This window comes from Bombina bombina, chromosome 1 (genome assembly GCF_027579735.1).
Source record: "Bombina bombina isolate aBomBom1 chromosome 1, aBomBom1.pri, whole genome shotgun sequence".
NCBI lineage: Eukaryota > Metazoa > Chordata > Amphibia > Anura > Bombinatoridae > Bombina > Bombina bombina.
The window spans coordinates 1,179,458,198-1,179,483,839 of NC_069499.1; the positions used below are offsets into that span (position 1 = coordinate 1,179,458,198).

The window sequence follows — 25,642 nt, forward strand, 5'->3', positions numbered from 1 at the left end:
ATCTCCTCTTCTGCCCGGATAGGATGAAGACTTCTGCCCGAAGATGGACTTCTTCAGCCGCCGCTTGGATCAAGACTTCAGCCGGAGGATGGACGTCTTCAGCCCCCCGCTTGGGCTTGGATGAAGACTTCGGAGCCTGGACCGATCGGTGATACCTGGCATGGTGAAGACAAGATAGGAAGATCTTCAGGGGCTTAGTGTTAGGTTTATTTAAGGGGGGTTTGGGTTAGATTAGGGGTATGTGGGTGGTGGGTTGTAATGTTGGGGGGGTATTGTATGTTTTTTTTTTTTACAGGCAAAAGAGCTGAATTCTTTGGGGCATGCCCCGCAAAAGGCCCTTTTAAGGGCTGGTAAGGTAAAAGAGCTTTTCTATTTTAATTTTAGAATAGGGTAGGCCTTTTTTTATTTTGGGGGGCTTTGTTATTTTATTAGGGGGCTTAGAGTAGGTGTAATTAGTTTAAAATTGTTGTAATATTTTTCTAATGTTTGTAAATATTTTTTTATTTTTTGTAACTTAGTTCTTTTTTATTTTTTGTACTTTAGTTAGTTTATTTAATTGTATTTATTTGTAGGTATTGTATTTAATTAATTTATTGATAGTGTAGTGTTAGGTTTAATTGTAGATAATTGTAGGTATTGTATTTAATTAATTTATTGATAGTGTAGTGTTAGGTTTAATTGTAACTTAGGTTAGGATTTATTTTACAGGTAATTTTGTAATTATTTTATCTAGGTAGCTATTAAATAGTTCTTAACTATTTAATAGCTATTGTACCTTGTTAAAATAAATACAAAGTTGCCTGTAAAATAAATATGAATCCTAAAATAGCTACAATATAATTATAATTTATATTGTAGCTATATTAGGATTTATTTTACAGGTAAGTATTTAGCTTTAAATAGGAATAATTTATTTAATAAGAGTTAATTTATTTCGTTAGATAAAAATTATATTTAACTTAGGGGGGTGTTAGGGTTAGACTTTGCTTTAGGGGTTAATAAATTTAATAGAGTAGCGGTGAGGTCCGATCGGCAGATTAGGGGTTAATAATTGAAGTTAGGTGTCGGTGATGTTAGGGAGGGCAGATTAGGGGTTAATACTATTTATTATAGGGTTATTGAGGCGGGAGTGAGGCGGATTAGGGGTTAATACATTTATTAGAGTATCGGTGAGGTCCGGTTGGCAGATTAGGGGTTAATAATTGTAGGTAGGTGGAGGCGACGTTGGGGGCGGCAGATTAGGGGTTAATAAATATAATATAGGGGTTGGCGGTGTTAGGGGCAGCAGATTAGGGGTACATAGGGATAACGTAGATTGCGGCGGTGTGCGGTCGGCAGATTAGGGGTTAAAAAAATTTAATAGAGTGGCGGCGATGTGGGGGGGCCTCGGTTTAGGGGTACATAGGTAGTTTATGGGTGTTAGTGTACTTTAGAGCACAGTAGTTAAGAGCTTTATGAACCGGCGTTAACCCAAAAAGCTCTTAACTCCTGGCTTTTTTCTGCGGCTGGAGTCTTGTCGTTAGATTTCTAACGCTCACTTCAGCCACGACTCTAAATACCAGCGTTAGAAAGATCCCATTGAAAAGATAGGATACGCAAATGGCGTAGGGGGATCTGCGGTATGGAAAAGTCGCGGCTGCAAAGTGAGCGTTAGACCCTTTCCTGACTGACTCTAAATACCAGCGGGCGGTAAAAACCAGCGTTAGGAGCCCCTGACGCTGGTTTTGACGGCTAACGCCAAACTCTAAATCTAGCCGTAAGTAAATGCTAGGCAGAATGATACATTCAATGCAAAGATTAGCCTGTGAATAACATGCAGCTGTTTCATTTAAATTATATTCCTTGTTTAATTATTGCAAAAAAGTAAAATTTTAGTGAACATAAAACAATGGGTGCTGCTATGTTATTATAACCTAGTTTCCCTTCTCTGCCAATCAGGTACATTTATAAACTACAGTGTGCAGCTAATGAATGTGTGGAATGTAGCAATGTTAAAGGGATAGTAAACACCAAAAATGTTATCGTTTAACCCTTTAAGGACACAGCTTTCAGTTTGCTCAATTGTTTTATGACGGAAAAATTCAGTCATATGTCCTTAAGAGGTTAAAAAGATAGATAATCCCTTTATTTACCATTCCCCAGTTTTGCATAACCAGCACTGTTATAGAAATATACTTTTTACCTCTGTAATTACCTTGTATCTAAGCTTCTGCAGACTGCCTCCTTATCTCAGATCTTTGACAGACTTGCATTTAAAAGGACATAATACTCTTATGACAAATCACTTGAAAGTGATTTGTCATAACTGTGAAAAGCTGACAGGAAAATATCACCTGATCTTCTCTATGTAAAAAAGGAAGATATTTTACCTCAGAATTTCCTCAGCGCACCAGAGTAAGTGCTGAGTAAAAAGTTATCTTTCAGTTACTGTCCAGCTGTAGAGGGAAAAAAGGAAGAAATGAACAGCAGCCAATCTGCAGTGTTGAGGTCATGAACTCTTTTACTGTGATCTCATGATATTTCACTTAACTCTCATGAGATTTCATAGTAAACTTCCTTAAACTGAATAGGGAAATAACATGAGTGTGCATGAGGCTCACTCCCTTGCAGGTCACGGGACAGGCATACTGATTTGCTGCTTAATGTCCTTTACAATGGGGTGTGAATACTTAGGACATTTTGAGGTAAAATATCTTTCTTTTTTACATAGAGATGTTCAGGTGATATTTTCTAGTTGGCTTTTTACAGCTATGCTGCATCAATTTCAAGTGTTTTAACATTTGGGTATCATGGCCCTTTAAGGCTATTACTGCTGACTCTTAAATATCTTAAAGGGACTGTAAAGTCATAATTAGACATTCATGATTTAGACAGAACATACAATTTTAAACAGCTTTCCAAATTACTTTTAATATTTAATTTGCTTCCTTCAATTGTTAGCCTTTGCTGAATGGTTTATCTAGGTAAGATCAGGAGCAGCAAAGAACCTAGGTTCTAGCTGCTAATTGGTGGCTGAATATATATACTGACTGTCATTGGCTCACCCATGTTTTCAGTAAGAAAACAGTAGTGCATTGCTGCTCCTTCAACTAATGATACCAAGAGAATGAAACAAATAAGATAATCAAAGTAAACTGGAAAGTGTTTTTGTTTAAAATTGTATTTTCTATCTGAATCATGAAAGAAAAATTGTGGGTTTTATGTCCCTTTAATGTGCGTGAGCACAATGTTATTTATATCAAGCACACGAACAAACACCCTCTAGCTGTCAAAAACTGTCAAATGCATTCAGATAAGAGGTGGCCTTCAAGGTCTTAGGAATTATCACATGAGCCTACCTAGGTTTAGTACCAAGAATTAAGCAAATGGAAGAGCGCTCCGGTTGGGGAAGCTAATAAGCTAAAGGTGGGATCTATTAGGGTAAGGTACAAGGATAAAGTATGATGTATTTATTTTACAAATCTAAAAATGCCTTCTATATAATGATTTGACAAAAATACAATAAAATACTATTGGGTGATCATTGATGGTATATATACGTCTGTACAATATGTTATATATGTTATATCTATACAGAGTGCTCTATGAATCCTGTATACTAAAAACAATCCAGAGATCTCCTTTGTGGAGAGGGTAGCACAGGCTCCTTATAAAACCAAAATATGTTACACAAACTGTGTCCAAAAGTGTTACAAAAGGAAGTCCATAATCAAAGTCAATATCAAAGTTAATAATACAAATGTGGAATCCCAAATAGAAGAATAAAGAATAATAATCCAGATACGTGTGTCCAAGGTGAAAAAAAGGGTATATGTAAGAAAACAAAAATCATACGAGAAAAATCCAAAAACGGGTGTACACAAAATAGTGAAAAAATATATATGAAATATAAAAAATATATATAAATCTTATATCCAAGTGTGGGTTGTAAAGTGAAGGTCTTTATATGGTTGTCCTTAAACCGTGAATATACTTAAATATCCTTAATTAATGGTGACCCTCAAATGTGTATTGAAAGGTCTTCTAAACAGTGTATGACTATCTCCTATAAGAGATAAAGTACATAGTGCAATATCGCTAATAATATCCTTAACAATAAGTATTAGGCTTACCAATTAGTTTGAACCTGAGCCGTAAAATCGGCGTGTCTACGCGTTTCGATCCTAAACAGGACCTTTCTCAAGACTGATAACGGCTATGATCGAGAAGCTCCTTAAAAAGGGGTCTTTGACCAATTGTGGGGCTTCAAACAAGCGGCAAATTTCCTCCTTGAAACCGTAAATGATCTTGTACCTTGTCATATCCGGTTCCGTTGCAATGTCCCAAACCGGAAGTCGTCTCAAATGACGTCATAGACGGTTGGAGTCATATCCGGTCACATGTTTCCGGAATCTTGTTTACTTTCTTTATCAACAAAGAGGAAGCTATCATGATGGGGAATATATACATGTGTATAATTTATTCACTAAAATTATGATTAAATAGGTGGTTGAGAGATCTTGCTCTTGAGAGGAGCTTGTGTGGTTGTACTTTGGCGCTGTGAATACCCAATTGTCTATATACCTACCTAGGTTTAGCTTTCAACGAAGAATACCAAGAGAACTTTGATGATAAATTTGAGGATAAAAGTAAATTAGAAAGTTATTTAAAATGACATGCCCTATCTTTATCATGTAAATTTAATTTGGACTTTACTATCCCTTTAAGTATGTAGTGTGACTTCACTTCTAAAAGGCCCACAATTTCAGACTTAAACTACAGGAAAAGGAGGAAAATAAATTAACTATTTTAATAAACCTAATTTTAACATTTTATATTAAAATATCAAAGTATTGAAAAATGAAATAGAAGCCTTTTTGCAATATACAGTTATTACTGTTTCATAAACACATATGCAACGTGTTACTAGAGGACCCTTAACGACCGAGGACGTGTCAGGAACGTCCTCCAAAAAAACTACCCTTAATGACCAAGGACATGCCTGTCACGTCTTCTGGGGTTTGAAACGCTGAAAGCAATCGTGATCGCTTCCAGGGTATTGTAGTGATGGCTCAATATTGAGGCAAAAACACAAGAAATAGGAGCACCTGACACCAGCCGTTAGTAGTGGATTCAAATTCAAATTTAATGAACAGGGTATTTCACCGCAACATACGGTATACACGAAACAAAGTATACACAGGGACAGTGTCCCTTGTTAAAAGTCAGTTGATACAGAGGAGCTTAAAGTATTGAGTGTAAACAAAGCTGGTTACCAGAAAAAGGGCTAACGCGTTTCAGCGTGAGCCTTACTCATAGCCTCATAAAACACACATTCACCGTGAAAGTTTAAAACACCTAGCACCCAGCCTGATTGGTTGGTGTGAAACACACCCTACATACATATGGACCAATCCGTAACTACAGTTCAACAATATATGTACACACACACACCCCTATTTCCCACCCCCTTGACACTTGCACTAGAGAACACAGAATAATGAAACTTCTCATGATATTCACGATATTCAATGTAAACATAATGAATTGAACCCTATTCCCTTGATCACTGAGTACTCCAAAACCGCGGAGGGTTTAAATCAAATGACCCTGTCAGGAAGCGATCCCGTAGCGAACAGTGCATAAACCATGTCAACCTGTCACGGAGATTCTCCGTTCAGCAGATTATCAGAGTCCGAGTTGAGAGCTCAAAGTGGGAGGGAACAAGTCCAGTACACCTCCCTGATAGGATAACACAAGACCCCGGCCAATAGCTAAGCCGGGGCACGCCTCCCGAACATACGTCAGTGTTGTTGATCAACAACAGCAACGGGCTGAGCGCTGAAGCGCATATATACACACCACGTAGTCCCACTCCAAGGGACCGGATAGGGGGCAAATCCTATAAACATAGGGTAAGGTGACGGAACAGATCGAGATCTCAAAGGGACACATAAAAAGGTCAATATAAGCACAAAGGTGCAGCCAAAAATCGATCCTAGGCAATGACCTTCGTCCCTCTCAAAAGCTCCTACTAATGGAAAGAATATGTTTAACCACCAATCTCCCATCGAAATACATACAGAAAAACATACAGAAAAAGTTAATAAATGTGAAATATATATAAAATATATAATATGATATAATATAAAAACTGATCAGATAATGAACATAATAAGGCCATATACAGATATGAATCAATAAGTAAGAATATAAATAATAATTCTTTGTAGTGTGTGTGGTCACCTCATCACCACCAAGAGTGGTAGGGATGGGGAGTGCATGCAAAGCACAAAGGTAAATTGCACACACACTAGCGCCCATGCTGTAAAGTGTGATGGGTACTGTCCAATGTCCCGGCACTCAAATCTGCCTAAGATCACCACAGATTCCAAGAACAGCCTATAATCATCTAAATACAATTGCAAATATAGATGCATTTAAGAGGAATTGTACATTCTACATTATTTGATTACTTTAATTATTCAAAATTATAATAGCATAAATAGTACTACCGGATAAAGAAGGTAACAAACCTAATGGGACCAAAAATTGATTAGATCAAACTCCGAGTTTAGGCCCCCTGGAATCCTAGTCTTTAGCTTAAAGATCCAGAAGGCCTCCTTCTCTCCAAGTTTGTTGACTCTATTTCCCTGTCCCCTTTTCAAGGGAACCTTGTCAATAATAGTCCAAACAAAAGACCTTAGTGACTTGTTATGAATCTCCACAAAATGTTTCACTAGGGGGGTCGTTTTGGAACCAGTTCTAATGTCTGACATGTGTTCCTTTATGCGTGTTCTTGCCTCCCGCGTCGAAAGTCCCACATATTGCAGTGAACACAGGCTGCAGGTGATGAGATACACAATATAAGTTTGTCTACAATTTAGACAATACTTAATGTTAAATCTCTCTCCACTCATTGTGGAGACAAAAGTGTCTCCCACAATTAGTTTTTCACAAGCCACACAAGTGTGGTGGTGGCACTTAAAGGCCCCCAATGATGTCAGCCATGAGGAGGTCCGATTGGGAACATCACTCCAAATTTTCGTAGGAGCAACCATATTCCCTATCGTCTTGTTTCTCCTATAGGCAAATCTTATTCCTCTTTCCACTGTGTCTATCAACCCATCGTCCGCCAACAGGAGGTTAAAATGTTTATCCACTATTCGGCAGATCTCATCATATTGTCTAGAGTACTCAGTGATGAAGGACACCCTATCACCAAAACTGTTAGTGTCTGAACCACCCTCTTTATTCTTATCTCTCTTCCCCATGGTGAGAAGTTTCTCCCTGGGGATCCTTTCTACATCTTTCCTAGCCTTCATGATCACAGTAGAATCATAGCCTCTTTCCTTTAGTCTCAGAGCCAGGTCATCCGCCTGTCTCTCATACGCAGTGCGAAACGTGCAGTTCCTCTTGAGGCGGATGAACTGGCTCTTAGCCACACCCCTGAATACTCTTCTGGGGTGACAGCTAGAGGCGTGTAATAGTGAATTCCCCGCTATGGGTTTGCGGAAAACCTCCGTTGTGATCCCCTGGCCCTGCACACCTTCCAGTGTGATATCTAGGAAGTCAACACGTCTTTCCTGTATCTCAGAGGTGAAGCTCAGTCCACAATCATTGATCTCCAAGCTGGCCACAAACTCAGTAAGCCGATGCTCGGTTCCTCCCCATACAAACAACAGATCATCAATAAATCGGCCATACCAAATGATGTCTGATCTGAACAGCTCCCACCATCCCATGAAGATATTAGCATAGGATGGGGCAAATTTTGCTCCCATAGCTGTCCCACGCCTCTGGAGATAGAACTGTCCCATGAACTCAAAATAGTTATGAGTGAGGAGGAACCGAGTTACCTCCACTACAAAATCCACAAACAGGGGATCCCCCCCATAGTATCTATTTAGGAAGAACCGTACAGCCTCCAACCCTTTGTCATGAGGGATGGACATGTAAAGGGACTTAACATCCACAGTGAGCCATCTGTAATTTGTCCCCCATGTTATTTGACTCAAGAGATTCAAAACATGTTTTGTATCCGCCAGGTGACTCCACAGAGTGCTCACTAGTGGCTGCAAGATATCATCGAGCCATTCCGAGAGGTGTTCAAGTAATGAACCAATACCACTCACGATTGGCCTCCCCTGTACATTCACCAAGGATTTATGAACCTTGGGTAAATGGTTGAAAGTAGCGATAGTGGGGTTCGATACAAGGAGATATTCCTTAGTATCTGGATCAATAAACCCACCCTCTACCCCATCGTCCACCAGGGAGGCCAATCGTGACCGGTAAGTCCAAGTAGGGTCCCCTGGCAATACCGTATAGTCCTCTGTGTTAGTAAGTTGTCTTAGGGCCTCCGAAATGAAGTCCCTCCTATTTTGCAAAACTATAGTGCCACCCTTATCAGCAGCCCTGATTACAATCGCCTCATTTTTGCTAAGCTTCTCCAATGATTTTCTCTGTTTCCTCGTGATATTACTCTGTTCCCCCCTCACTGACTTGTAATACAAACAAGTGAGGTCTTCTTCAATTCTGCTCTGGAATTTCTCCAAGAGGTTACCCCTGCACTGGATAGGGTAAAAATTAGACCTTTCCTTAAATGTAGGTAGTCCAATGCAGGTGGTTGAGTTGAATTCTCCACCCTCTGAGAGAGATTCCAAAGTCCCTATGTCACAGAACTCTTGGAAATTGAGGGAATTGTCCCTCAGGGCTGTTGCATGCGTAGGTCTCAACCCCTTCTGAATGGCAACGTGACTCTCATTTTCCTCCCTTACGGGATACATCTTAAAAAATTTCTTTAGAGAAAGGTCACGTATAAGCTTATTTACATTAAGCAATGTCCTAAACAAGTCGAAATCTGCTGTTGGCACAAAAGTCAATCCTAAACTGAGAACCTCAAGTTCATGTGGATCAGGACTGTATTCGGACAGGTTGATAATATTCAAAACCTGTAATTCCCTCTTCCTCTTCCCCTTCTCTGGGGGTACCTCCGTTGTTCTTTGTACTGGTGGTCTGCACCTTGGTTCGTGTTTGGGTTTCCTCCTCCCCCCCCTTCTGGTACTTTTTGGGGGATGGAAAAAACCTGTTCAAGCTGTGCTTGATCCCGGGTGCGGTTATCACCCCTTGTTTCAGTGTCTGTAATCGATTCCTCTCTATAGTTCGACTGGGAGAAAAATTGTTTGGTGGGTGCTTTGAGGATGGGAGGGGTTTCCTTAGGTCTCACACTCTGGACAGGGGGATAATCCTCTCCTCCTGATCCTGACCCTGAGCCCTCAGATTCACCCTCACTCTCATAAAATATTGAGGCATCACTGCAATACCCTTTTTAAACCACTGTTGCAGAGAGGTCAACTATGTGGACCTCCCTGCGTCGGTCATTGATGGTGCCAATCGTTGGTGGGTGGGAGCATCAGCAGGGAGGCGGGTGGCTGGCCCATCAATAGGTGGATCCGGTTCCTGTGCACACTGATGTGTGCTTGATGACTCACGACTGCGGCGGGGTGGACGCGTGCGTGGCACATTTACATAGCAGAAATAATTAATGCAATATGAAGGAGGGAGAGGGAGGGGGGAATAATAAATATTGGCCAAGGGGATCTTGGGGGGGGAGGGGGGGGAGGGTATTGAGGGGGGGCAGCTACACTACAGAAAATACAGAAAATGTAAAAAAAACAACTAATTTTTGTGCAAACTGGATACTGGCAGACAGCTGCCAGTACTCAAGATGGCGGCAAGTAGGTAGAGGGGGGAGGGCTAGAAAGCTGTATGGGGGGATCAGGGAGGTTGGGGCTTAGGGGGTATCCAACACTGCAGAGTCAATATAAAAATAAAAAAAAATGCTTTTTATTTTAGTACTGGCAGACTTTCTGCCAGTACTTAAGATGGCGGGGACAATTGTGGGGTTGGGGAGAGAAGAGAGCTGTTTGGAAGGGATCAGGGGTTGGGATATGTCAGGTGGGAGGTTGATCTCTACACTAAAGATAAAATTAACCCTACAAGATACCTAATTAACCCATTCGCTGCTGGGAATAATACAAGTGTGGTGTGGTGCGCAGCAGCATTTATAGGCCTTCTAATTACTAAAAAGCAACTCTAAAGCCATGGGTGCGATCCGATATAGATCGTAGTTTGCGGCGCAAGCGAGGGAACCCCCGCTGCCCGTAGTTTCAACTCGCAACTCGAGCTATCCAATATACGGCGCCGTCAGATGCTAAAGTGCCGTAAGTTGGATAAACCAGCGATGTCCAGAAATCTGCGTAAGTACAAATTTCTAGAGTCGCCAGTGACTTACGGCACTTTAGAAACTGCCGGCGCCTACAAAACCTGACTAAGTAATAAAATCACCCGTACTGTCTAACACGCCTCCCAAACATAGCCCGACACGTATACCCCTCTATCCCTATCCCCCCTCACTCTCCTAATAATAAATTAGGAGCACCTAATAAAGTTATTAACCCCTAAACCGCCGCTCCCGGACCCCGCCGTCACCTACATTAACTACCCCCTAATGTGAGCCCCTTACACCGCCGCCACCTACATTAACTACCCCCTGTGAGCTCCTACCCTGCCGCCAGCTTACATTAACTACCCCCTAATGTGAGCTCCTACCCCGCCGCCAGCTACATTAACTACCCCCTAAAGTGAGCTCCTACCCCGCCGCCAGCTACATTAACTACCCCCTAATGTGAGCTCCTACCCCGCCGCCAGCTACATTAACTACCCCCTAATGTGAGCTCCTACTCTGTCGCCAGCTATATTAAAATTATTAACCCCTAATTTAATCCCCCTACACCGCCGCCAGCTATATTAAATTAATTAACCCCTAATCTAATCCCCCTATACCGCCGCCACCTATATAAAATTAATTAACCCCTAATCTAATCCCCCTACACCGCCGCCACCTATATTAAATTAATTAACCCCTAAAATACTAAACTATCCCTACCACTAAACCTAAGTCTAACCCTACAAATAGCCCTGAAAAGGGCTTTTTGCGTGGCATTACCCCAAAGTAAACAGCTCTATTGCCAGCCCTTTAAAGGGCTTTTTGCGGGGCTTTGCCCCAAAGTAACCAGCTGTTTTACCAGCCCTTAAAAGGGCTTTTGGCGGGGCATTGTCACAAAGAAATCGGCTCTTTTGCCTATAATCTAAATCCCCCTATACCGCCGCCACCTATAATAAATGTATTACCCCCTAATCTAATCTCCCTACACCGTCGCCACCTATATTAACTATATTAACCCTAATTATATTAGGGTTAATATAGTTAATATCGTTATTATATTATATATATATTAAGTATAATAACCCTATCTAACTCTAACACCCCTAACTAAATTCTTGTTAAAATAAATCTAATTAATATTATTAATTAAAATATTCCTATTTAAATCTAAATACTTACCTATAAAATAAACCCTAAGATAGCTACAATGTAATTAATAATTACATTGTTAACTATTTTAGGGTTTATATTTATTTTACAGGTAACTTGGTATTTATTTTAACTAGGTACAATAGCTATTAAATAGTTAATAACTATTTAATATCTACCTTGTTAAAATAATTACCAATTTACCTGTAAAATAAATCCTAACCTAAGTTACAAATACACCTACACTATCAATAAATGAAATAAACTACAAATATCTAAACTAAAATACAATTAAATAAACTAAACTAAATTACAAAAAAAACCAAAACACTAAATTACAAAAAATAAAAAAAATTACAAGAAATTTAAGTAAATTACACCTATTCTAAGCCCTGTAATAAAATAACAAAGCCCCCCAAAATAAAAAAAATATCCTAAACTAAATTACAAAAGTTAACAGCTCTATTACCAGCCCTTAAAAGGGCTTTTTGCGGAGCATGCCCCAAAGAAATCAGCTCTTTTGCCTGTAAAAAAAAAACACAATACCACCCCCCAACATTACAACCCACCACCCACATACCCCTACTCTAAACCCACCCAAACCCCCCTTAAAAAAAACCTAACCCTAAGCCCCAGAAGATCTCCCTACCTTGAGTCGTCTTCACCCAGCCGGGCCGAACTCTTCATCCAATCCGGGCGATGTCTTCATCCAAGCGGCAAAGAAGAGGTCCTCCATCGGGGAGAAGTTTTCTTCCAAGCAGCATCTTCAATATTCTTTCTTCAGCCCTCCGACGCGGAACATCCATCTGGCCCGACTGACTTTTTTATTTGACCACATTTGGCAGTGAAATGGTGGCATGAAATATACCAAAATGGGCCTAGATCAATACTTTGGGTTGTCTATTAAAAAAATATATACATGTGAAGGGTTATTCAGGGATTCCTGACAGATATCAGTGTTCCAATGTAACTCGCTAATTTTTTTTTTTTTAAATGGTTTGGAAATAGCAAAATGCTACTTGTATTTATTGCCCTATAACTTGCAAAAAAAGCAAAGAACATGTAAACATTGGGTATTTCTAAACTCAAGACAAAATTTATAAACTATTTAGCATGTTTTTTCTCCTACATTGGTGTATCCGGTCCACGGCTTCATCCTTACTTGTGGGATATTCTCAATCCCTACAGCAAGTGGCAAAGAGAGCACACAGCAGAGCTGTCCATATAGCTCCCCTCAGGCTCCGCCCCCCCAGTCATTCTCTTTGCCACTCTAGCTAGTAGCATCTCCACGGGGGTGGTAAAGAGTATGTGGTGTTAGTTGTAGATTTTTATTTCTTCTATCAAGAGTTTGTTATTTTAAAATAGTGCCGGCTTGTACTATTTACTCTGAAGCAGAAAGTGATGAAGATTTCTGCTGAGAGGAATATGATTTTAGCACCAGTAACTAAAATCCATTGCTGTTCCCACGCAGGACTGTTGAATACCAGAGAACATCAGTTGGGGGGAACAGTTTGCAGGCTTAACTGCTTCAGGTATGATCAGTCATTTTTCTAACAAAACCAAGTAATGCTAGAAGACTGTCAGAAATCCCCTCAGGGATAGGTAAGCCATTTTTCTTAGTCTCTTTATAAAATGATGGCTTATATTAAGGGCTCTATGCTGGTTGACACTATTGTGGGCTTAATCGATTGCTTTTTAGCAAGTTTTCAGTATGAATAAGGTGTTTGTTAAAACTTTTAAACACTTATGGGGTTTCATATTGCGCCTGGCATCTAGTCTGAAAGGCCCCTCCACTCTGGAATGAAGAGGGAGGAGGCCTCCTTTTTGCGCCTCAATTGCGCAGTTGTTTTGACTAGGCAGTTCATGCAGCTTCACGTGGGGAGTCCAGAGACATCAGAAAGGACTTCAGAGAGGCTTATTTCCTACTTTAAATAATCCCTAAGGAAGGTAAAAGCCACAGTAGAGGCTGTGGCATTGTACTGTAGTGTTTTTAACCGGTTAACTGCTGTTATTAGCTCCGGTTTGGGCATTAAGGGGTTAATTGGTCTGAAAATTTGTGTGCAATCTTTTCAAAGCATTAAGACACTGTGGTGAAAATTTCATTAAAATCGGATGTTTATTTGATGGTTTTTTGATGTTTCAATAATAAAGTGTGCACTTTTATTATTTAAAGACACAGTAACGTTTTTGTCAAAAATAATTTTTATTGCATTGAAGTTCTGTTTAAGTCTGTCAAACATGTCTGACCCTTCAGATAGCCTATGTTCTGTATGTTTAAAGGCCAAGGTGGTTCCCCCATTAAATTTATGTGTGAAGTGTGCCATAGCGTCCAAACAGCTTAAGGACCGTACAATCACGCTTAAAGATGTAGCCCAAGATGATTCTTTAGCTGAAGGTAGTGAGGATAGCCCGCTATCCCCTCCTTCTGTGTCAACACCAGCTATGCCCGCGCAAGCGATGCCCAGTACATCTAGCGCACCAATTGCTATTACTATGCAACAGTTAGCAGCAGTAATGGATAATTCTCTCGCAGCATTTTTATCCAAACTGCCAGCTTTTCCAAGGAAGCGTGATTGCTCAGTTTTAAATACAGAAAATGAGCAAGCAGACGCAGAGGATAATTTATCTGTAGTGCCCTCACATCAATCTGACTTGGCGGTGAGGGAGGGCCTGTCTGAGGGAGAAATTTCTGACACAGGAAAAGTTTCTCAGCAGGCAGAGCCTGATACCATAGCATTTAAATTTAAGCTAGAACACCTCTGCGCCCTACTTAAGGAGGTGCTAGCTGCACTTGATGATTGTGACCCTTTGGTGGTCCCAGAAAAATTGTGTAAAATGGACAAATTCTTAGAGGTCCCAGTACACACTGATGCGTTTCCGATACCTAAGAGGGTGGCGGATATTGTGACTAAGGAGTGGGAGAAGCCAGGTGTACCTTTTGTTCCCCCTCCTATATTTAAGAAAATTGTCCCAATTGTTGACCCTAGAAGGGACGCGTGGCAGACGGTCCCTAAGGTAGAGGGGGCAGTTTCAACGCTAGCTAAGTGCACGACTATAGAAGACTATAGAAGACAGTTGCGCTTTCAAAGATCCTATGGATAAAAAATTAGAAGGTTTACTTATGAAATTTTTTGTTCAACAAGGTTTTCTTCTTCAACCAATTTCTTGCATTATTCCTGTAACCACTGCAGCGGCTTTTTGGTTTGAGGAACTAGAAAACTCGCTCCAGAAGGAGACTTCTTATGATGAAGTCATGGACAGAATTCACGCCCTGAAGTTGGCTAATTCTTTCATTACACATGCCGCTTTGCAGTTAGCTAAATTAGCGGCGAAAAATTCTGGTTTCGCAATCGTGGCGTGCAGAGCGCTTTGGCTAAAATCTTGGTCGGCGGATGTGTCGTCCAAAACAAAATTGCTTAATATTCCTTTCAAGGGTAAGACCCTATTCGGGCCAGAGTTGAAGGAAATTATTTCAGATATCACTGGGGGAAAGGGCCATGCCCTTCCACAGGATAGACCTTTCAAAGCTAAAAATAAGTCTAATTTTCGTTCCTTTCGCAATTTCAGGAACGGACTTGCTTCTACCTATACAGCCACTAGGCAAGAGGGTAACGCATCCCAGCCCAAACCAGCATGGAAACCATTGCAAGGCTGGAACAAGGGTAAACAGGCCAAGAAGCCTGCTGCTGCTACCAAGACAGCATGAAGGGGTAGCCCCCGATCCGGGACCGGATCTAGTAGGGAGCAGACTTTCTTTGCTCAGGCTTGGGCAAGAGATGTTCCGGACCCCTGGGCACTAGAAATTGTCTCTCAGGGGTATCTTCTAGAGTTCAAGGACTTTCCTCCAAAGGGAAGGTTCCACATGTCTCGCTTATCTTTAGACCAGATAAAGAGACAGGCATTCTTACATTGCATAGAAGACCTTTTAAAAATGGGAGTGATACACCCAGTACCAACAGCAGAACAAGGACTGGGATTTTACTCAAACCTGTTTGTAGTTCCCAAAAAGGAAGGAACTTTCAGGCCAATTCTGGATTTAAAAATCCTAAACAAATTCCTCAGAGTTCCATCATTCAAAATGGAAACCATTCGGACAATTTTACCAATGATCCAGGAGGGTCAATATATGACTACTGTGGACTTAAAGGATGCGTACCTGCATATTCCTATCTACAAAGATCACCATCAGTTCCTAAGGTTCGCCTTTCTGGACAAGCATTACCAGTTCGTGGCTCTTCCCTTCGGATTGGCCACTGCTCCCAGAATTTTCGCAAAGGTGCTGGGGTCCCTTCTAGCGGTGCTAAGGCCAAGGGGCATTGCAGTAGCACCTTACATAGACGACATCTTAATACAAGCGTCGTCCTTTCACAAAGCAAAGGCTCATACTGACATTGTTCTAGCCTTTCTAAGGTCTCACGGGTGGAAGGTGAACATAGAAAAGAGTTCTCTGTCCCCGTTCACAAGGGTTCCCTTCCTGGGAACAATAATAGACTCGGTAGAAATGAAAATCTTTCTGACGGAGGTCAGGAAGTTAAAACTTTTGAACACTTGTCAAGTTCTTCAATCCATTCCTCAACCCTCCATAGCTCAGTGCATGGAGGTAATAGGACTAATGGTTGCGGCAATGGACGTGGTTCCCTTTGTTCAAATTCATTTAAGACCACTGCAACTGTGCATGCTCAAACAGTGGAATGGGGATTATGCAGATTTGTCTCCTCAGATACAAATGGACCAGAAAACCAGAGACTCACTCCTCTGGTGGTTGTCTCAGGATCACCTGTCTCAGGGAATGAGTTTCCTAAGACCGGAGTGGATCATTGTCACGACCGACGCCAGCCTCTTAGGCTGGGGTGCGGTCTGGGAGTCCCTGAAAGCTCAGGGTCTTTGGACTCGGGAAGAATCTCTTCTCCCGATAAACATTTTGGGATTGAGAGCGATATTCAATGCGCTCCAGGCATGGCCTCAACTAGCGGAGGCCAAATTCATCAGATTTCAGTCGGACAACATGACGACTGTAGCGTATATCATTCATCAGGGAGGAACAAAGAGTTCCCTGGCGATGAGGGAGGTATCCAAGATCATCAAATGGGCAGAGGATCACTCCTGCCATCTGTCAGCAATTCACATCCCAGGGGTGGACAACTGGGAAGCGGATTATCTGAGTGGTCAGACTTTCCATCCGGGGGAGTGGGAACTTCATCCGGAGATTTTTGCCCAATTAACTCAACTATGGGGCCTTCCAGATCTGGATCTGATAGCGTCACGTCAGAACTCCAAAGTTACACATTACGGCTCCAGGTCCAGGGATCCCAAGGCGACATTGGTAGATGCCTTAGTGGCGCCTTGGTCGTTCAATCTAGCTTATGTCTTTCCACTGTTTCCTCTTCTCCCCCGGCTAGTAGCCAGGATCAAACAGGAGAAGGCTTCGGTAATTCTAATAGCTCCTGCGTGGCCACGCAGGACTTGGTATGCAGACCTGGTGAACATGTCATCGGTTCCACCATGGAAGCTACCTTTGAGGCAGGACCTTCTAATCCAAGGTCCATTCGAACATCCAAACCTAGTTTCTCTGCAACTGACTGCTTGGAGATTGAACGCTTGATTCTAGCTAAGCGTGGGTTTTCAGAATCAGTTATAGATACTCTGATCCAGGCTAGAAAGCCTGTCACCAGGAAAATTTATCATAAGATATGGCAGAAATATCTTTGCTGGTGCGAATCCAAGGGTTACTCATGGAGTAAGATTAGGATTCCAAGGATACTATCTTTTCTCCAAGAAGGATTGGAGAAAGATCTGTCAGCTAGTTCCTTAAAAGGACAGATATCTGCCCTGTCTGTTTTGTTGCACCAGCGTCTGGCAGCTGTGCCAGATGTTCAGGCGTTTGTACAGGCGTTAGTCAGAATCAAGCCTGTCTACAGACCTGTGGCTCCTCCATGGAGTCTAAATTTAGTTCTTTCAGTTCTTCAAGGGGTTCCGTTTGAACCTCTACATTCCATAGATGTTAAGTTACTATCTTGGAAAGTTTTGTTTTTGGTAGCTATTTCTTCTGCTAGAAGAGTTTCTGAATTGTCTGCTTTGCAGTGTAATTCACCCTATCTGGTGTTTCATACAGATAAGGTCGTTTTACGTACCAAGCCTGGTTTTCTTCCAAAAGTGGTTTCCAATAAGAATATTAACCAGGAAATAGTTGTTCCTTCTCTGTGTCCTAATCCAGTTTCTAACAAGGAACGTCTGTTACACAATCTTGATGTGGTTCGTGCTTTGAAGTTTTATCTAAAAGCAACTAAAGACTTCAGACAAACATCGTCCTTGTTTGTCGTCTATTCTGGCAAGAGGAGAGGTCAAAAGGCGACTGCGACCTCTCTGTCTTTCTGGCTGAAAAGCATCATCCGGTTGGCTTATGAGACTGCTGGGAGGCAGCCTCCCGAACGAATTACAGCTCACTCTACTAGAGCTGTGGCTTCCACATGGGCTTTCAAGAATGAGGCTTCTGTTGAACAGATCTGTAAGGCAGCGACTTGGTCTTCACTGCATACATTTGCCAAATTTTACAAATTCGATACTTTTGTTTCTTCGGAGGCTAGTTTTGGGAGAAAGGTTTTACAAGCAGTGGTGCCTTCCGTTTAGGTTACCTGACTTGTTCCCTCCCTTCATCCGTGTCCTAAAGCTTTGGTATTGGTTCCCACAAGTAAGGATGAAGCCGTGGACCGGATACACCAATGTAGGAGAAAACAGAATTTATGTTTACCTGATAAATTTCTTTCTCCTACGGTGTATCCGGTCCACGGCCCACCCTGGCATTTCGTCAGGTTTAAATTTATTTTTGTAAACTAAAGTCACCACTGCACCCTTTGGTTCTCCTTTTTCTCCTAACCGTCGGTCGAATGACTGGGGGGCGGAGCCTGAGGGGAGCTATATGGACAGCTCTGCTGTGTGCTCTCTTTGCCACTTCCTGTAGGGATTGAGAATATCCCACAAGTAAGGATGAAGCCGTGGACTGGATACACCGTAGGAGAAAGAAATTTATCAGGTAAACATAAATTCTGTTTTTTTGGTGGTTGTAAATGTGTAGCAGATTTTGGGGGTCAAAGTTAAAAAAAAAAGTGTTTTTTTCCATTTTTTCATCATATTTTATATATTTTTTTACAGTAAATTATATGATATGATGAAACAAATGGTATCTTTAGAAAGTCCATTTAATGGTGAGAAGAACGGTATATAATATGCGTGAGTACAGTAAATCAGTAAGAGGAAAATTAGAGCTAAACACAAACACTGCAAAAATGTAAAAATAGCCCTGGTCCCAAACGGTCAGAAAATTGAAAAGTGCTTTGGTCACTAAGGGGTTAAACACTACTCCTACTCAAAGAGACAGTGGTGTGCATTGTGTCAGTGAAGATTTAAAGGGACATTAAACTGCTGAGTACAAAAACAGAAAAACATTTTTTCATTCTTATGCTGTGTTCAAAGCCATTCTCTTATTTTAACCCCTTACAAGTATTAGTTAGTGAAGCTCTGCTGGTGCATGAAGCACTCACAGCATATATGTGTATGCCGCTACAAAAGAGTAAAAAAACCCTTTTTTGTTATTGGAAATATATTGCAAAATGGCTTCTATTTAAAATTTAAAGGCACCCATGCACATCCAGCGCTGAATATGACCACTTAGGCAAATAGGGGCTGTATATGAGCAAAGCCACCATTTTGAAGCTGACTTTTGCAGGTTATTACAATTTTAATAGTGCAATAATAAAATACTCAAGCACAGTGTTTTTCAACCAGTGTGCCGAGAGAGATCCTCAGGTGTGCCGCGGCAGACTGACAACAGTGTGACATATTTTTTAAACTTTGCTTGTTTTTTACTCCCAGTGCAGGGGTAGTTTGTAGGAGGCATGGCATAACAGCACAATACATACAGTGTGTGTGTATGTGTGTGTGTGTGTATATATATATATATATATATATATATATATATATTAGGCTACAATGTGTGATTTTTTTAAAAATTTGGGATGGTGGTGTGCCACAGGATTTTTTAATGTCAAAAAGTGTGCCACGGCAAAAAAAAGGTTAAAAATCACTGCTCTAGCACATTATTGCTCCTATATGTCGCTCTAAGTCATGTTCTGTAATCCTGTTATACAAGTGTGGTGTAATCTTAGAAAGGTATTTCCCCCCTTGCCAAGAGAGCTGTGTTTGGCAACATTGTGCTTACATTTTGTTTTTGTTTTTTTAACAAGTGACGTTAGTGCTAAATAATAAACAGAACCTTTGTTAGGCCATTTAATATAATTTCTAATTCTGTAGAATCATTTAGTTGTGCTGAGAGAACATTGGAGAGACTGGTATGGGACAAGAAAAAGGATAAACCTCAATAAAACTGAGGCACTGCTGGTATGCTTCTGTTTAAACACAGATACGCTGCACAGTTTGAGCTGTCATAAATGGTTGTGCAGGTTTTTTTTTAATCAGGCTGTTCTGTTGATACATTCTCAGCGATTGGCTGCAGCTGACTGGTCACTGTTGATGTCATTTGTCATGTGACACCAGGTGGGGGGGGGGGCTTGTTGGTGTGATCTCATCCTATGTCTGTCTGGCTGGCAGAGAGGGGGGAGGGTTGTGCTGGAGGGGGAGGGAGGGGATGGAAAGTAGCAATTCCAGGCTGGATGTAGCATGCACAGCAAAGGACGGTATACAAAGCATTGCCGGGCCCCCATGCCTTCCTTACATACAGGATCCACTCATGCATATTCCTCAGATGTGTGAATAAACAGGGTCTCCAAGGTATGTGGTCCTGGGGGTTGCTATTTGTCGGGATTACCATTCTCAGAGTCAGTCACTGACCCCTGGAAGCACCATTCCCTGTGTGAGATGTCATGTATACTAATAGATAGCAATGCAGCAGTAGGGCTTAGACTGTCCCAGGTAACTTGCAGTCTGTAGTATAATGGTAAACATTGTCCTATTACATCTTCATGCTAAAAGGAGAACAGTATTGTTACAATGGAAAACTGCATTAAAGAATTTGCAGTCTAATATTAAAATTGGAGACTGTTCTTCTGATGTGATGGGAAAATGCCTTGGTGATCTTACAGTAAAAGGGAAGACCCTGGCATGATGGGATAATGTGCTCACTTGTGGTTACATCATTGTAATGTAGTAAAATGTTGCTCTAAGACACGTGATATGTTGTGTTGTTGGGGACAATGCCGCAAAAAACATGGAATCTGGTGGATTTAATTGCAGAACATATACCAAGTTACTGTGAAGCCTCATTATAGTATATAATGCAGGGGTGTCCAAACTTACCCCTGATATAATGGGATACTCAATTCACTGATAACATGTTGCAAATGCTGGGGGCTCAGCCCCAAAAGAGTTTATAGTCTGGTGATACAGTTTAAAATTGTCCTAATGAACTAGTTTGGTGACATACTGTGAGACTACCCCAAGTATACAGGAATAATCTGAGACCTTTCACCAGTCAAGTGGTATAGAGAGGAAACGCTGCCAGCATAGAGTTTACAATGGAATTGTGGGACTGTCCTGTTTATTAATATGCTGTAAACTGTGCCTCAGGATGCTTACACTTGTATAGTACAAACCCCAAGCGGCTTACTGTTTTTTGTCCTAATAGGATGACTTGCTGTATACATAAATATTATATGTGTATTATTTTTCCCATAGGGAGACTAAATACATACCGAAAGAGAAGCACACATAATTTGTTAGCTTGCTCCATGGCGATTTACCACCTGGGTGCAGCTATTATTTTTCACAGCAATGTATTTCTAATTTACTAAAAAGTATTTTTATTTATTTATTTTTCAAAAAATAGTTTGGAAAATATTAAACCATTATAACTTTTTTGGATCTAAGCAATCCGTGGAGTTTACCCTGCTTGGCTGAGTGCCTGTGTTCTCAGTGCTTACGCGTGTACTTATACAACCTTGCTGACATAGCTCTTGTGAATGTCTGCTTATGTATGCACCTACTTAAAGGAATATTCCAGCCAAAATTTGAAACCACATGGGAGCATTTCTGTATTGAAGAGAAGCAATTTTGTAATACAGATGTATTAGCAAAAATGCTTCTAATAAAAGCTATAACTGTTTCAAAAGTGTATTTAAGTATGCACCGTGCACCAGCATTTTAAACACAACACTTGCTCAGAGAGCCTAAGGTGCTTGTGCCATCTGGTAATGACTCAATTTGTTCATTACTGACATGATAAAAGCCCCACTGATGATCTGTGCAGCTGCAATATTTAAAATGTGGGTGCAGTAACAATATTTAGCTATGCTTCACATGCACGTGCAGAGAAAAAGTTAACACTAAAACAGTGATAACTTTTACTAGAAGCATTTTTGCTAATACATAAATATTGCAATTATGTTTCTATTTAAAGATGTAATTAATCTATGTGCATTTATATTTTGACTAGAATGTCCCTTTAAGGTGTCTTTTGTGTCGCTCACAAAAACATTTTTCCTGGCTCCCAACCTTTTTAAGAACTGCTTTTTTAATATATTGTGTAAACTCTTTCAGCATAGTGTTCAGAAGTATTTTATTTATATATATATATATATATATATATAAACATTACAGACCTTCATAGTAACATAGTAGATGAGGTTGAAAAAAGACCGAAGCCCATAGAGTTCAACCTATACAGTTTTTATTTACATTTATTTATACAGTGCCTGCAAATTTTGTTGTGCTAGATACATGAGTAGTGATGTTTGACACTGGTAAACAAATACAAAGAGCTTACACTCTATAGCTTTTGATTAATTCCTGACTGTTCTGAGTAGATCCTGTACAGCAAGGCTTGATAGGGGAGACATCCAGAATCCTTTGTGAGAAAATGTTCATACATTTAAACATTGAATGTTACAACATATTTGGAAGCTATGCCACCTAGACTCTTGCTTTACCAAACCCAGGGCTACAGTACATGTTAATAAAATGACTTCATCTGCTCATTTTCAGTGTGTGAAGCTGTTCCTGAGACCTATGGCACATCAGGGGAGTGTGCTTTATTTCAGTTAGAGGCAGGTTCCCTGAAACTAACAGGGGGTATCCTTCAGAACCAGAATATCTCATTGTATCCTCTCCAATGTGTAAGGATTCATTTCACCATTGTTTTTAAGCAGACATGTTGCTTTGGATTATTTTATGTGATCATAAAATAGGTTTTAATGTTTAAGGAATCCAGTTTGCTATATTGTCAAGGAAATCAATTCTGAGTGTGATTCGTTCATAGTGATAGTGCTGCAGTTAATCAAAATACAATTAGTTGAACCAGACAGAATTGTGTGATGATTAAATTAGTTGTGGTAACTAGCGCTCACATTGATTAGTCATTGAGCTTTATCAGATTCTTGCACTCTCATTTTGAGAGAATTTTACATAAGAAGAAAAATGTATAGTTTTATTGTTTAAAAAGATAAGCAACACCTTTATTACCCAGCTTTGCATAACCAACATTTTTATATTATAGTTTATAACCTCTAAGTTTGCCTGTTTCTAAGCCCCAGCAGGCCGCCCCTTAAATCAGTGCTTTTTAAATCATGTACAACCGCTAGACAGTGCTGGTTCATGTGTTCCATATACATAACATTGTGCTCACTCCTGTGGAGAATAATGGTTATGCAAGAACCAGCACTTATTAGCTTAAATGCAAGGTTGTAAAAAGCACTGAGATAAGGGGCAGTCTGCAATTGCTTAGATACAGGTAAGTAAAAAGTATATTAATATAACAGTGTGGTTATGCAAAACTTGGGAAGGGGTAATAAAGGGATTATCTATCTTATAAGAAATAACAACAATTACCAAGTAGACTGTCTCTTTAAAGGAACATTATACTGTGAATTATTAGAGAACAATAACAAGATATATATATATATATATATATATATATATATATATATATATATATATATATATATATATATATATATATATAAACAATACTATTACTGTCTATGTAGTCCAACAGAGTGATTCTAGTATGTGTGCTCTCATTTCTACACTCTACACTCTGCACTCATACATTAAATGATGGTCAAAAGGGATTTTGGGTGTTATTAACAGAAACAAAATACTTAAGTATATGCATGCTGGATCCCTGTACATAAAAAACAAAACCGAACACAAGACAACTATCATTGTATTGTAGGATTTACCTAGACCTCATTATTACTGTTCTACTGTCCATTGTAGTTATTGTTACAGGTTTTATTCATGTGTTGTTTGTATGTAATAACTTGTTATACACCTGTATAATAGCAGTTCCTATTTCTGTTTGAGAAGTTTCACTTTACTTTATAATAATAATTCATCATTATTAACCTGCTCTAATCACTGGGGAAATAAAGTGCTTTGCGTTCATACAAATACAAATGTACATTTGTGAGCTACTGTATCTACTGTTTATTTTACTGTTGTCATAAAGGTTTGATCAAGGTGTCAGTAAGGTGGGTATCACGGGCATTGTGTTCTAATCTCTGGTTTTACTGGTTTCTATAAAGATGGTATTCTCAGGGAAGGTGTCAGGACACACTGCTGTGTCACAGGACGTGCCTGAGGGTGTAGAGCTGGAGGGGATTAGTGAGAGAATCTGGGAAATAATATGCTAAATATTAACACGTTTTATAATAACTTTGTTTCAAATAATGGCTCTTATATTTTAACCCCCCTTTTTAATTGTCCCAAGTTCCCTGACTTAATATAGCATAACTAATACAGATGCTTTATACTGTACCTCAGGGAACTGACCTTTAGTGAGGCACAGCATTGTTTTCACTGGGGTAAAGATAAACTAGCATTGTTTTAAAGCTGTGGGATGTGCAACCGAATTCACTTTGAGAATTACTGGCAGCAGGGGGGATGCAGTTAGCAATACCACTGTTTATATTGAAAAGGTCTAACAGGCCAGACCTCACAGGGAGTAGTAACTCTAGAGATCATCAGAAGCTGTGGAATATACTATAACCTGCGGCTAAGAGGCATCCCAGAGACTGTAGCTCCTGGAGATCTAATCCCATTCCTGATGGAGTACTTTAGGGCTAGATTTATCAACGCTGAGGCGTACAGGGGCGCGTATATGCGCCCCTGTACGCCTCAGCTCGTCTGTGGCGGGGCAAAATTACCTGCAGGTAATTAACATTGCACACAAGCGCAATTTTGCGCTCACGTGCAATCCCGCCCCCTGCCCGCGCACAGCCAATCACGCGCGGGCAGGAGCTGTCAATCTCCTCGGTCGGACTCGACCGAGGAGATTTAATTTCGCCACAATAAAGGTGGCAAAGATGTTAGGGAAGCAGCGGTCTGGTGACCGCTGCTTGATAAATCGCGGCGAGCAAGTTCTTGTGAGAACTTGCTGCCGCAGGGGCTTGATAAATCTAGCCCCAAGTCCTTCTTCCTCACCAGAGAACCTGCAGTGAGGACTTATCAAGCAGCGGTCATTCCCTTCTCCACCTCTTGAACCCTATATGCTGATTGTTAAATTGTGCCCCCCCAAACTTCCTTATCTCCCCCAATTATAAACAGGTTTTGTACATGTCGCCTTATGACCAGAGTAAGTATGCCTTGTGGTTCTTGTCTGCTGTCAAAATCTGTGTTTGTGTCTCTATCTATTGCACACTGGTGTGTTTGCTTAATGTCATTGGACAAAATGAATACAAATTATACATACAAAGCAGGTTAGTGCTGCAGAATCTGTTGGTGCTCTATAAATAAGTGATAATAATACTGGCAGGAAGGTTTGCAGACTGTTGCCAGACTACCTGACTGCAACTGGGGTTTTCTCTGACCTCTAGTTCAAGGGAAAGTTGTCATATACTGAGCATGTTTCTATTTAGTGATACAAACATAAGACTGAAAGGTTAGTTTGAGGATAGAGAGAACCTGAGAGGAAGCAATGCTTTACAAGATAGACAGTTAATACGTGGCAGGGTAGCCCAGCACAAGTTTAATGATTGCTAACACTGTACAGTGATCCTATTGAGCTTGGCACTAACACAAGGTAAAATAGTAACATACAAAAGTGGAGTTTGTAGCTGCAGAAGCAGAAATGTTAAAGGGACATTAAACACCTTGGGATTTTTATATAAAAGGTCTACTTATGCATAATGAAACCGTTTTGCAATATACTTTTATTTTGCCCCCTTTTCATGTAATTTAGCTCTGAAAATGGAGCCATTTCTAATTTTCAGAACATCAAATGCACACTGCTGACTTCTTAAAGCTCACTCTGCTACATATTTGTTCCTAATTGGC

General features: G+C 40.5%; 1 protein-coding gene across 4 annotated transcripts in view; it reads left to right on the top strand.

Annotated features, from left to right (window-relative positions):
• Window positions 1-25,642, top strand: part of TANC2 (tetratricopeptide repeat, ankyrin repeat and coiled-coil containing 2) — a 785,323-nt gene that overhangs the window by 294,780 nt on the left and 464,901 nt on the right. The window contains exon 1 of one of the 4 annotated variants that reach the window (XM_053699777.1): window positions 19,996-20,143. The exons of the other annotated variants lie outside the window; for them this stretch is intronic. The gene's annotated coding sequence lies outside the window, so the exon portion shown is untranslated. Of the gene's footprint in view, window positions 1-19,995; window positions 20,144-25,642 lie in introns of those variants that run through there. 4 annotated transcript variants of the gene reach the window in all.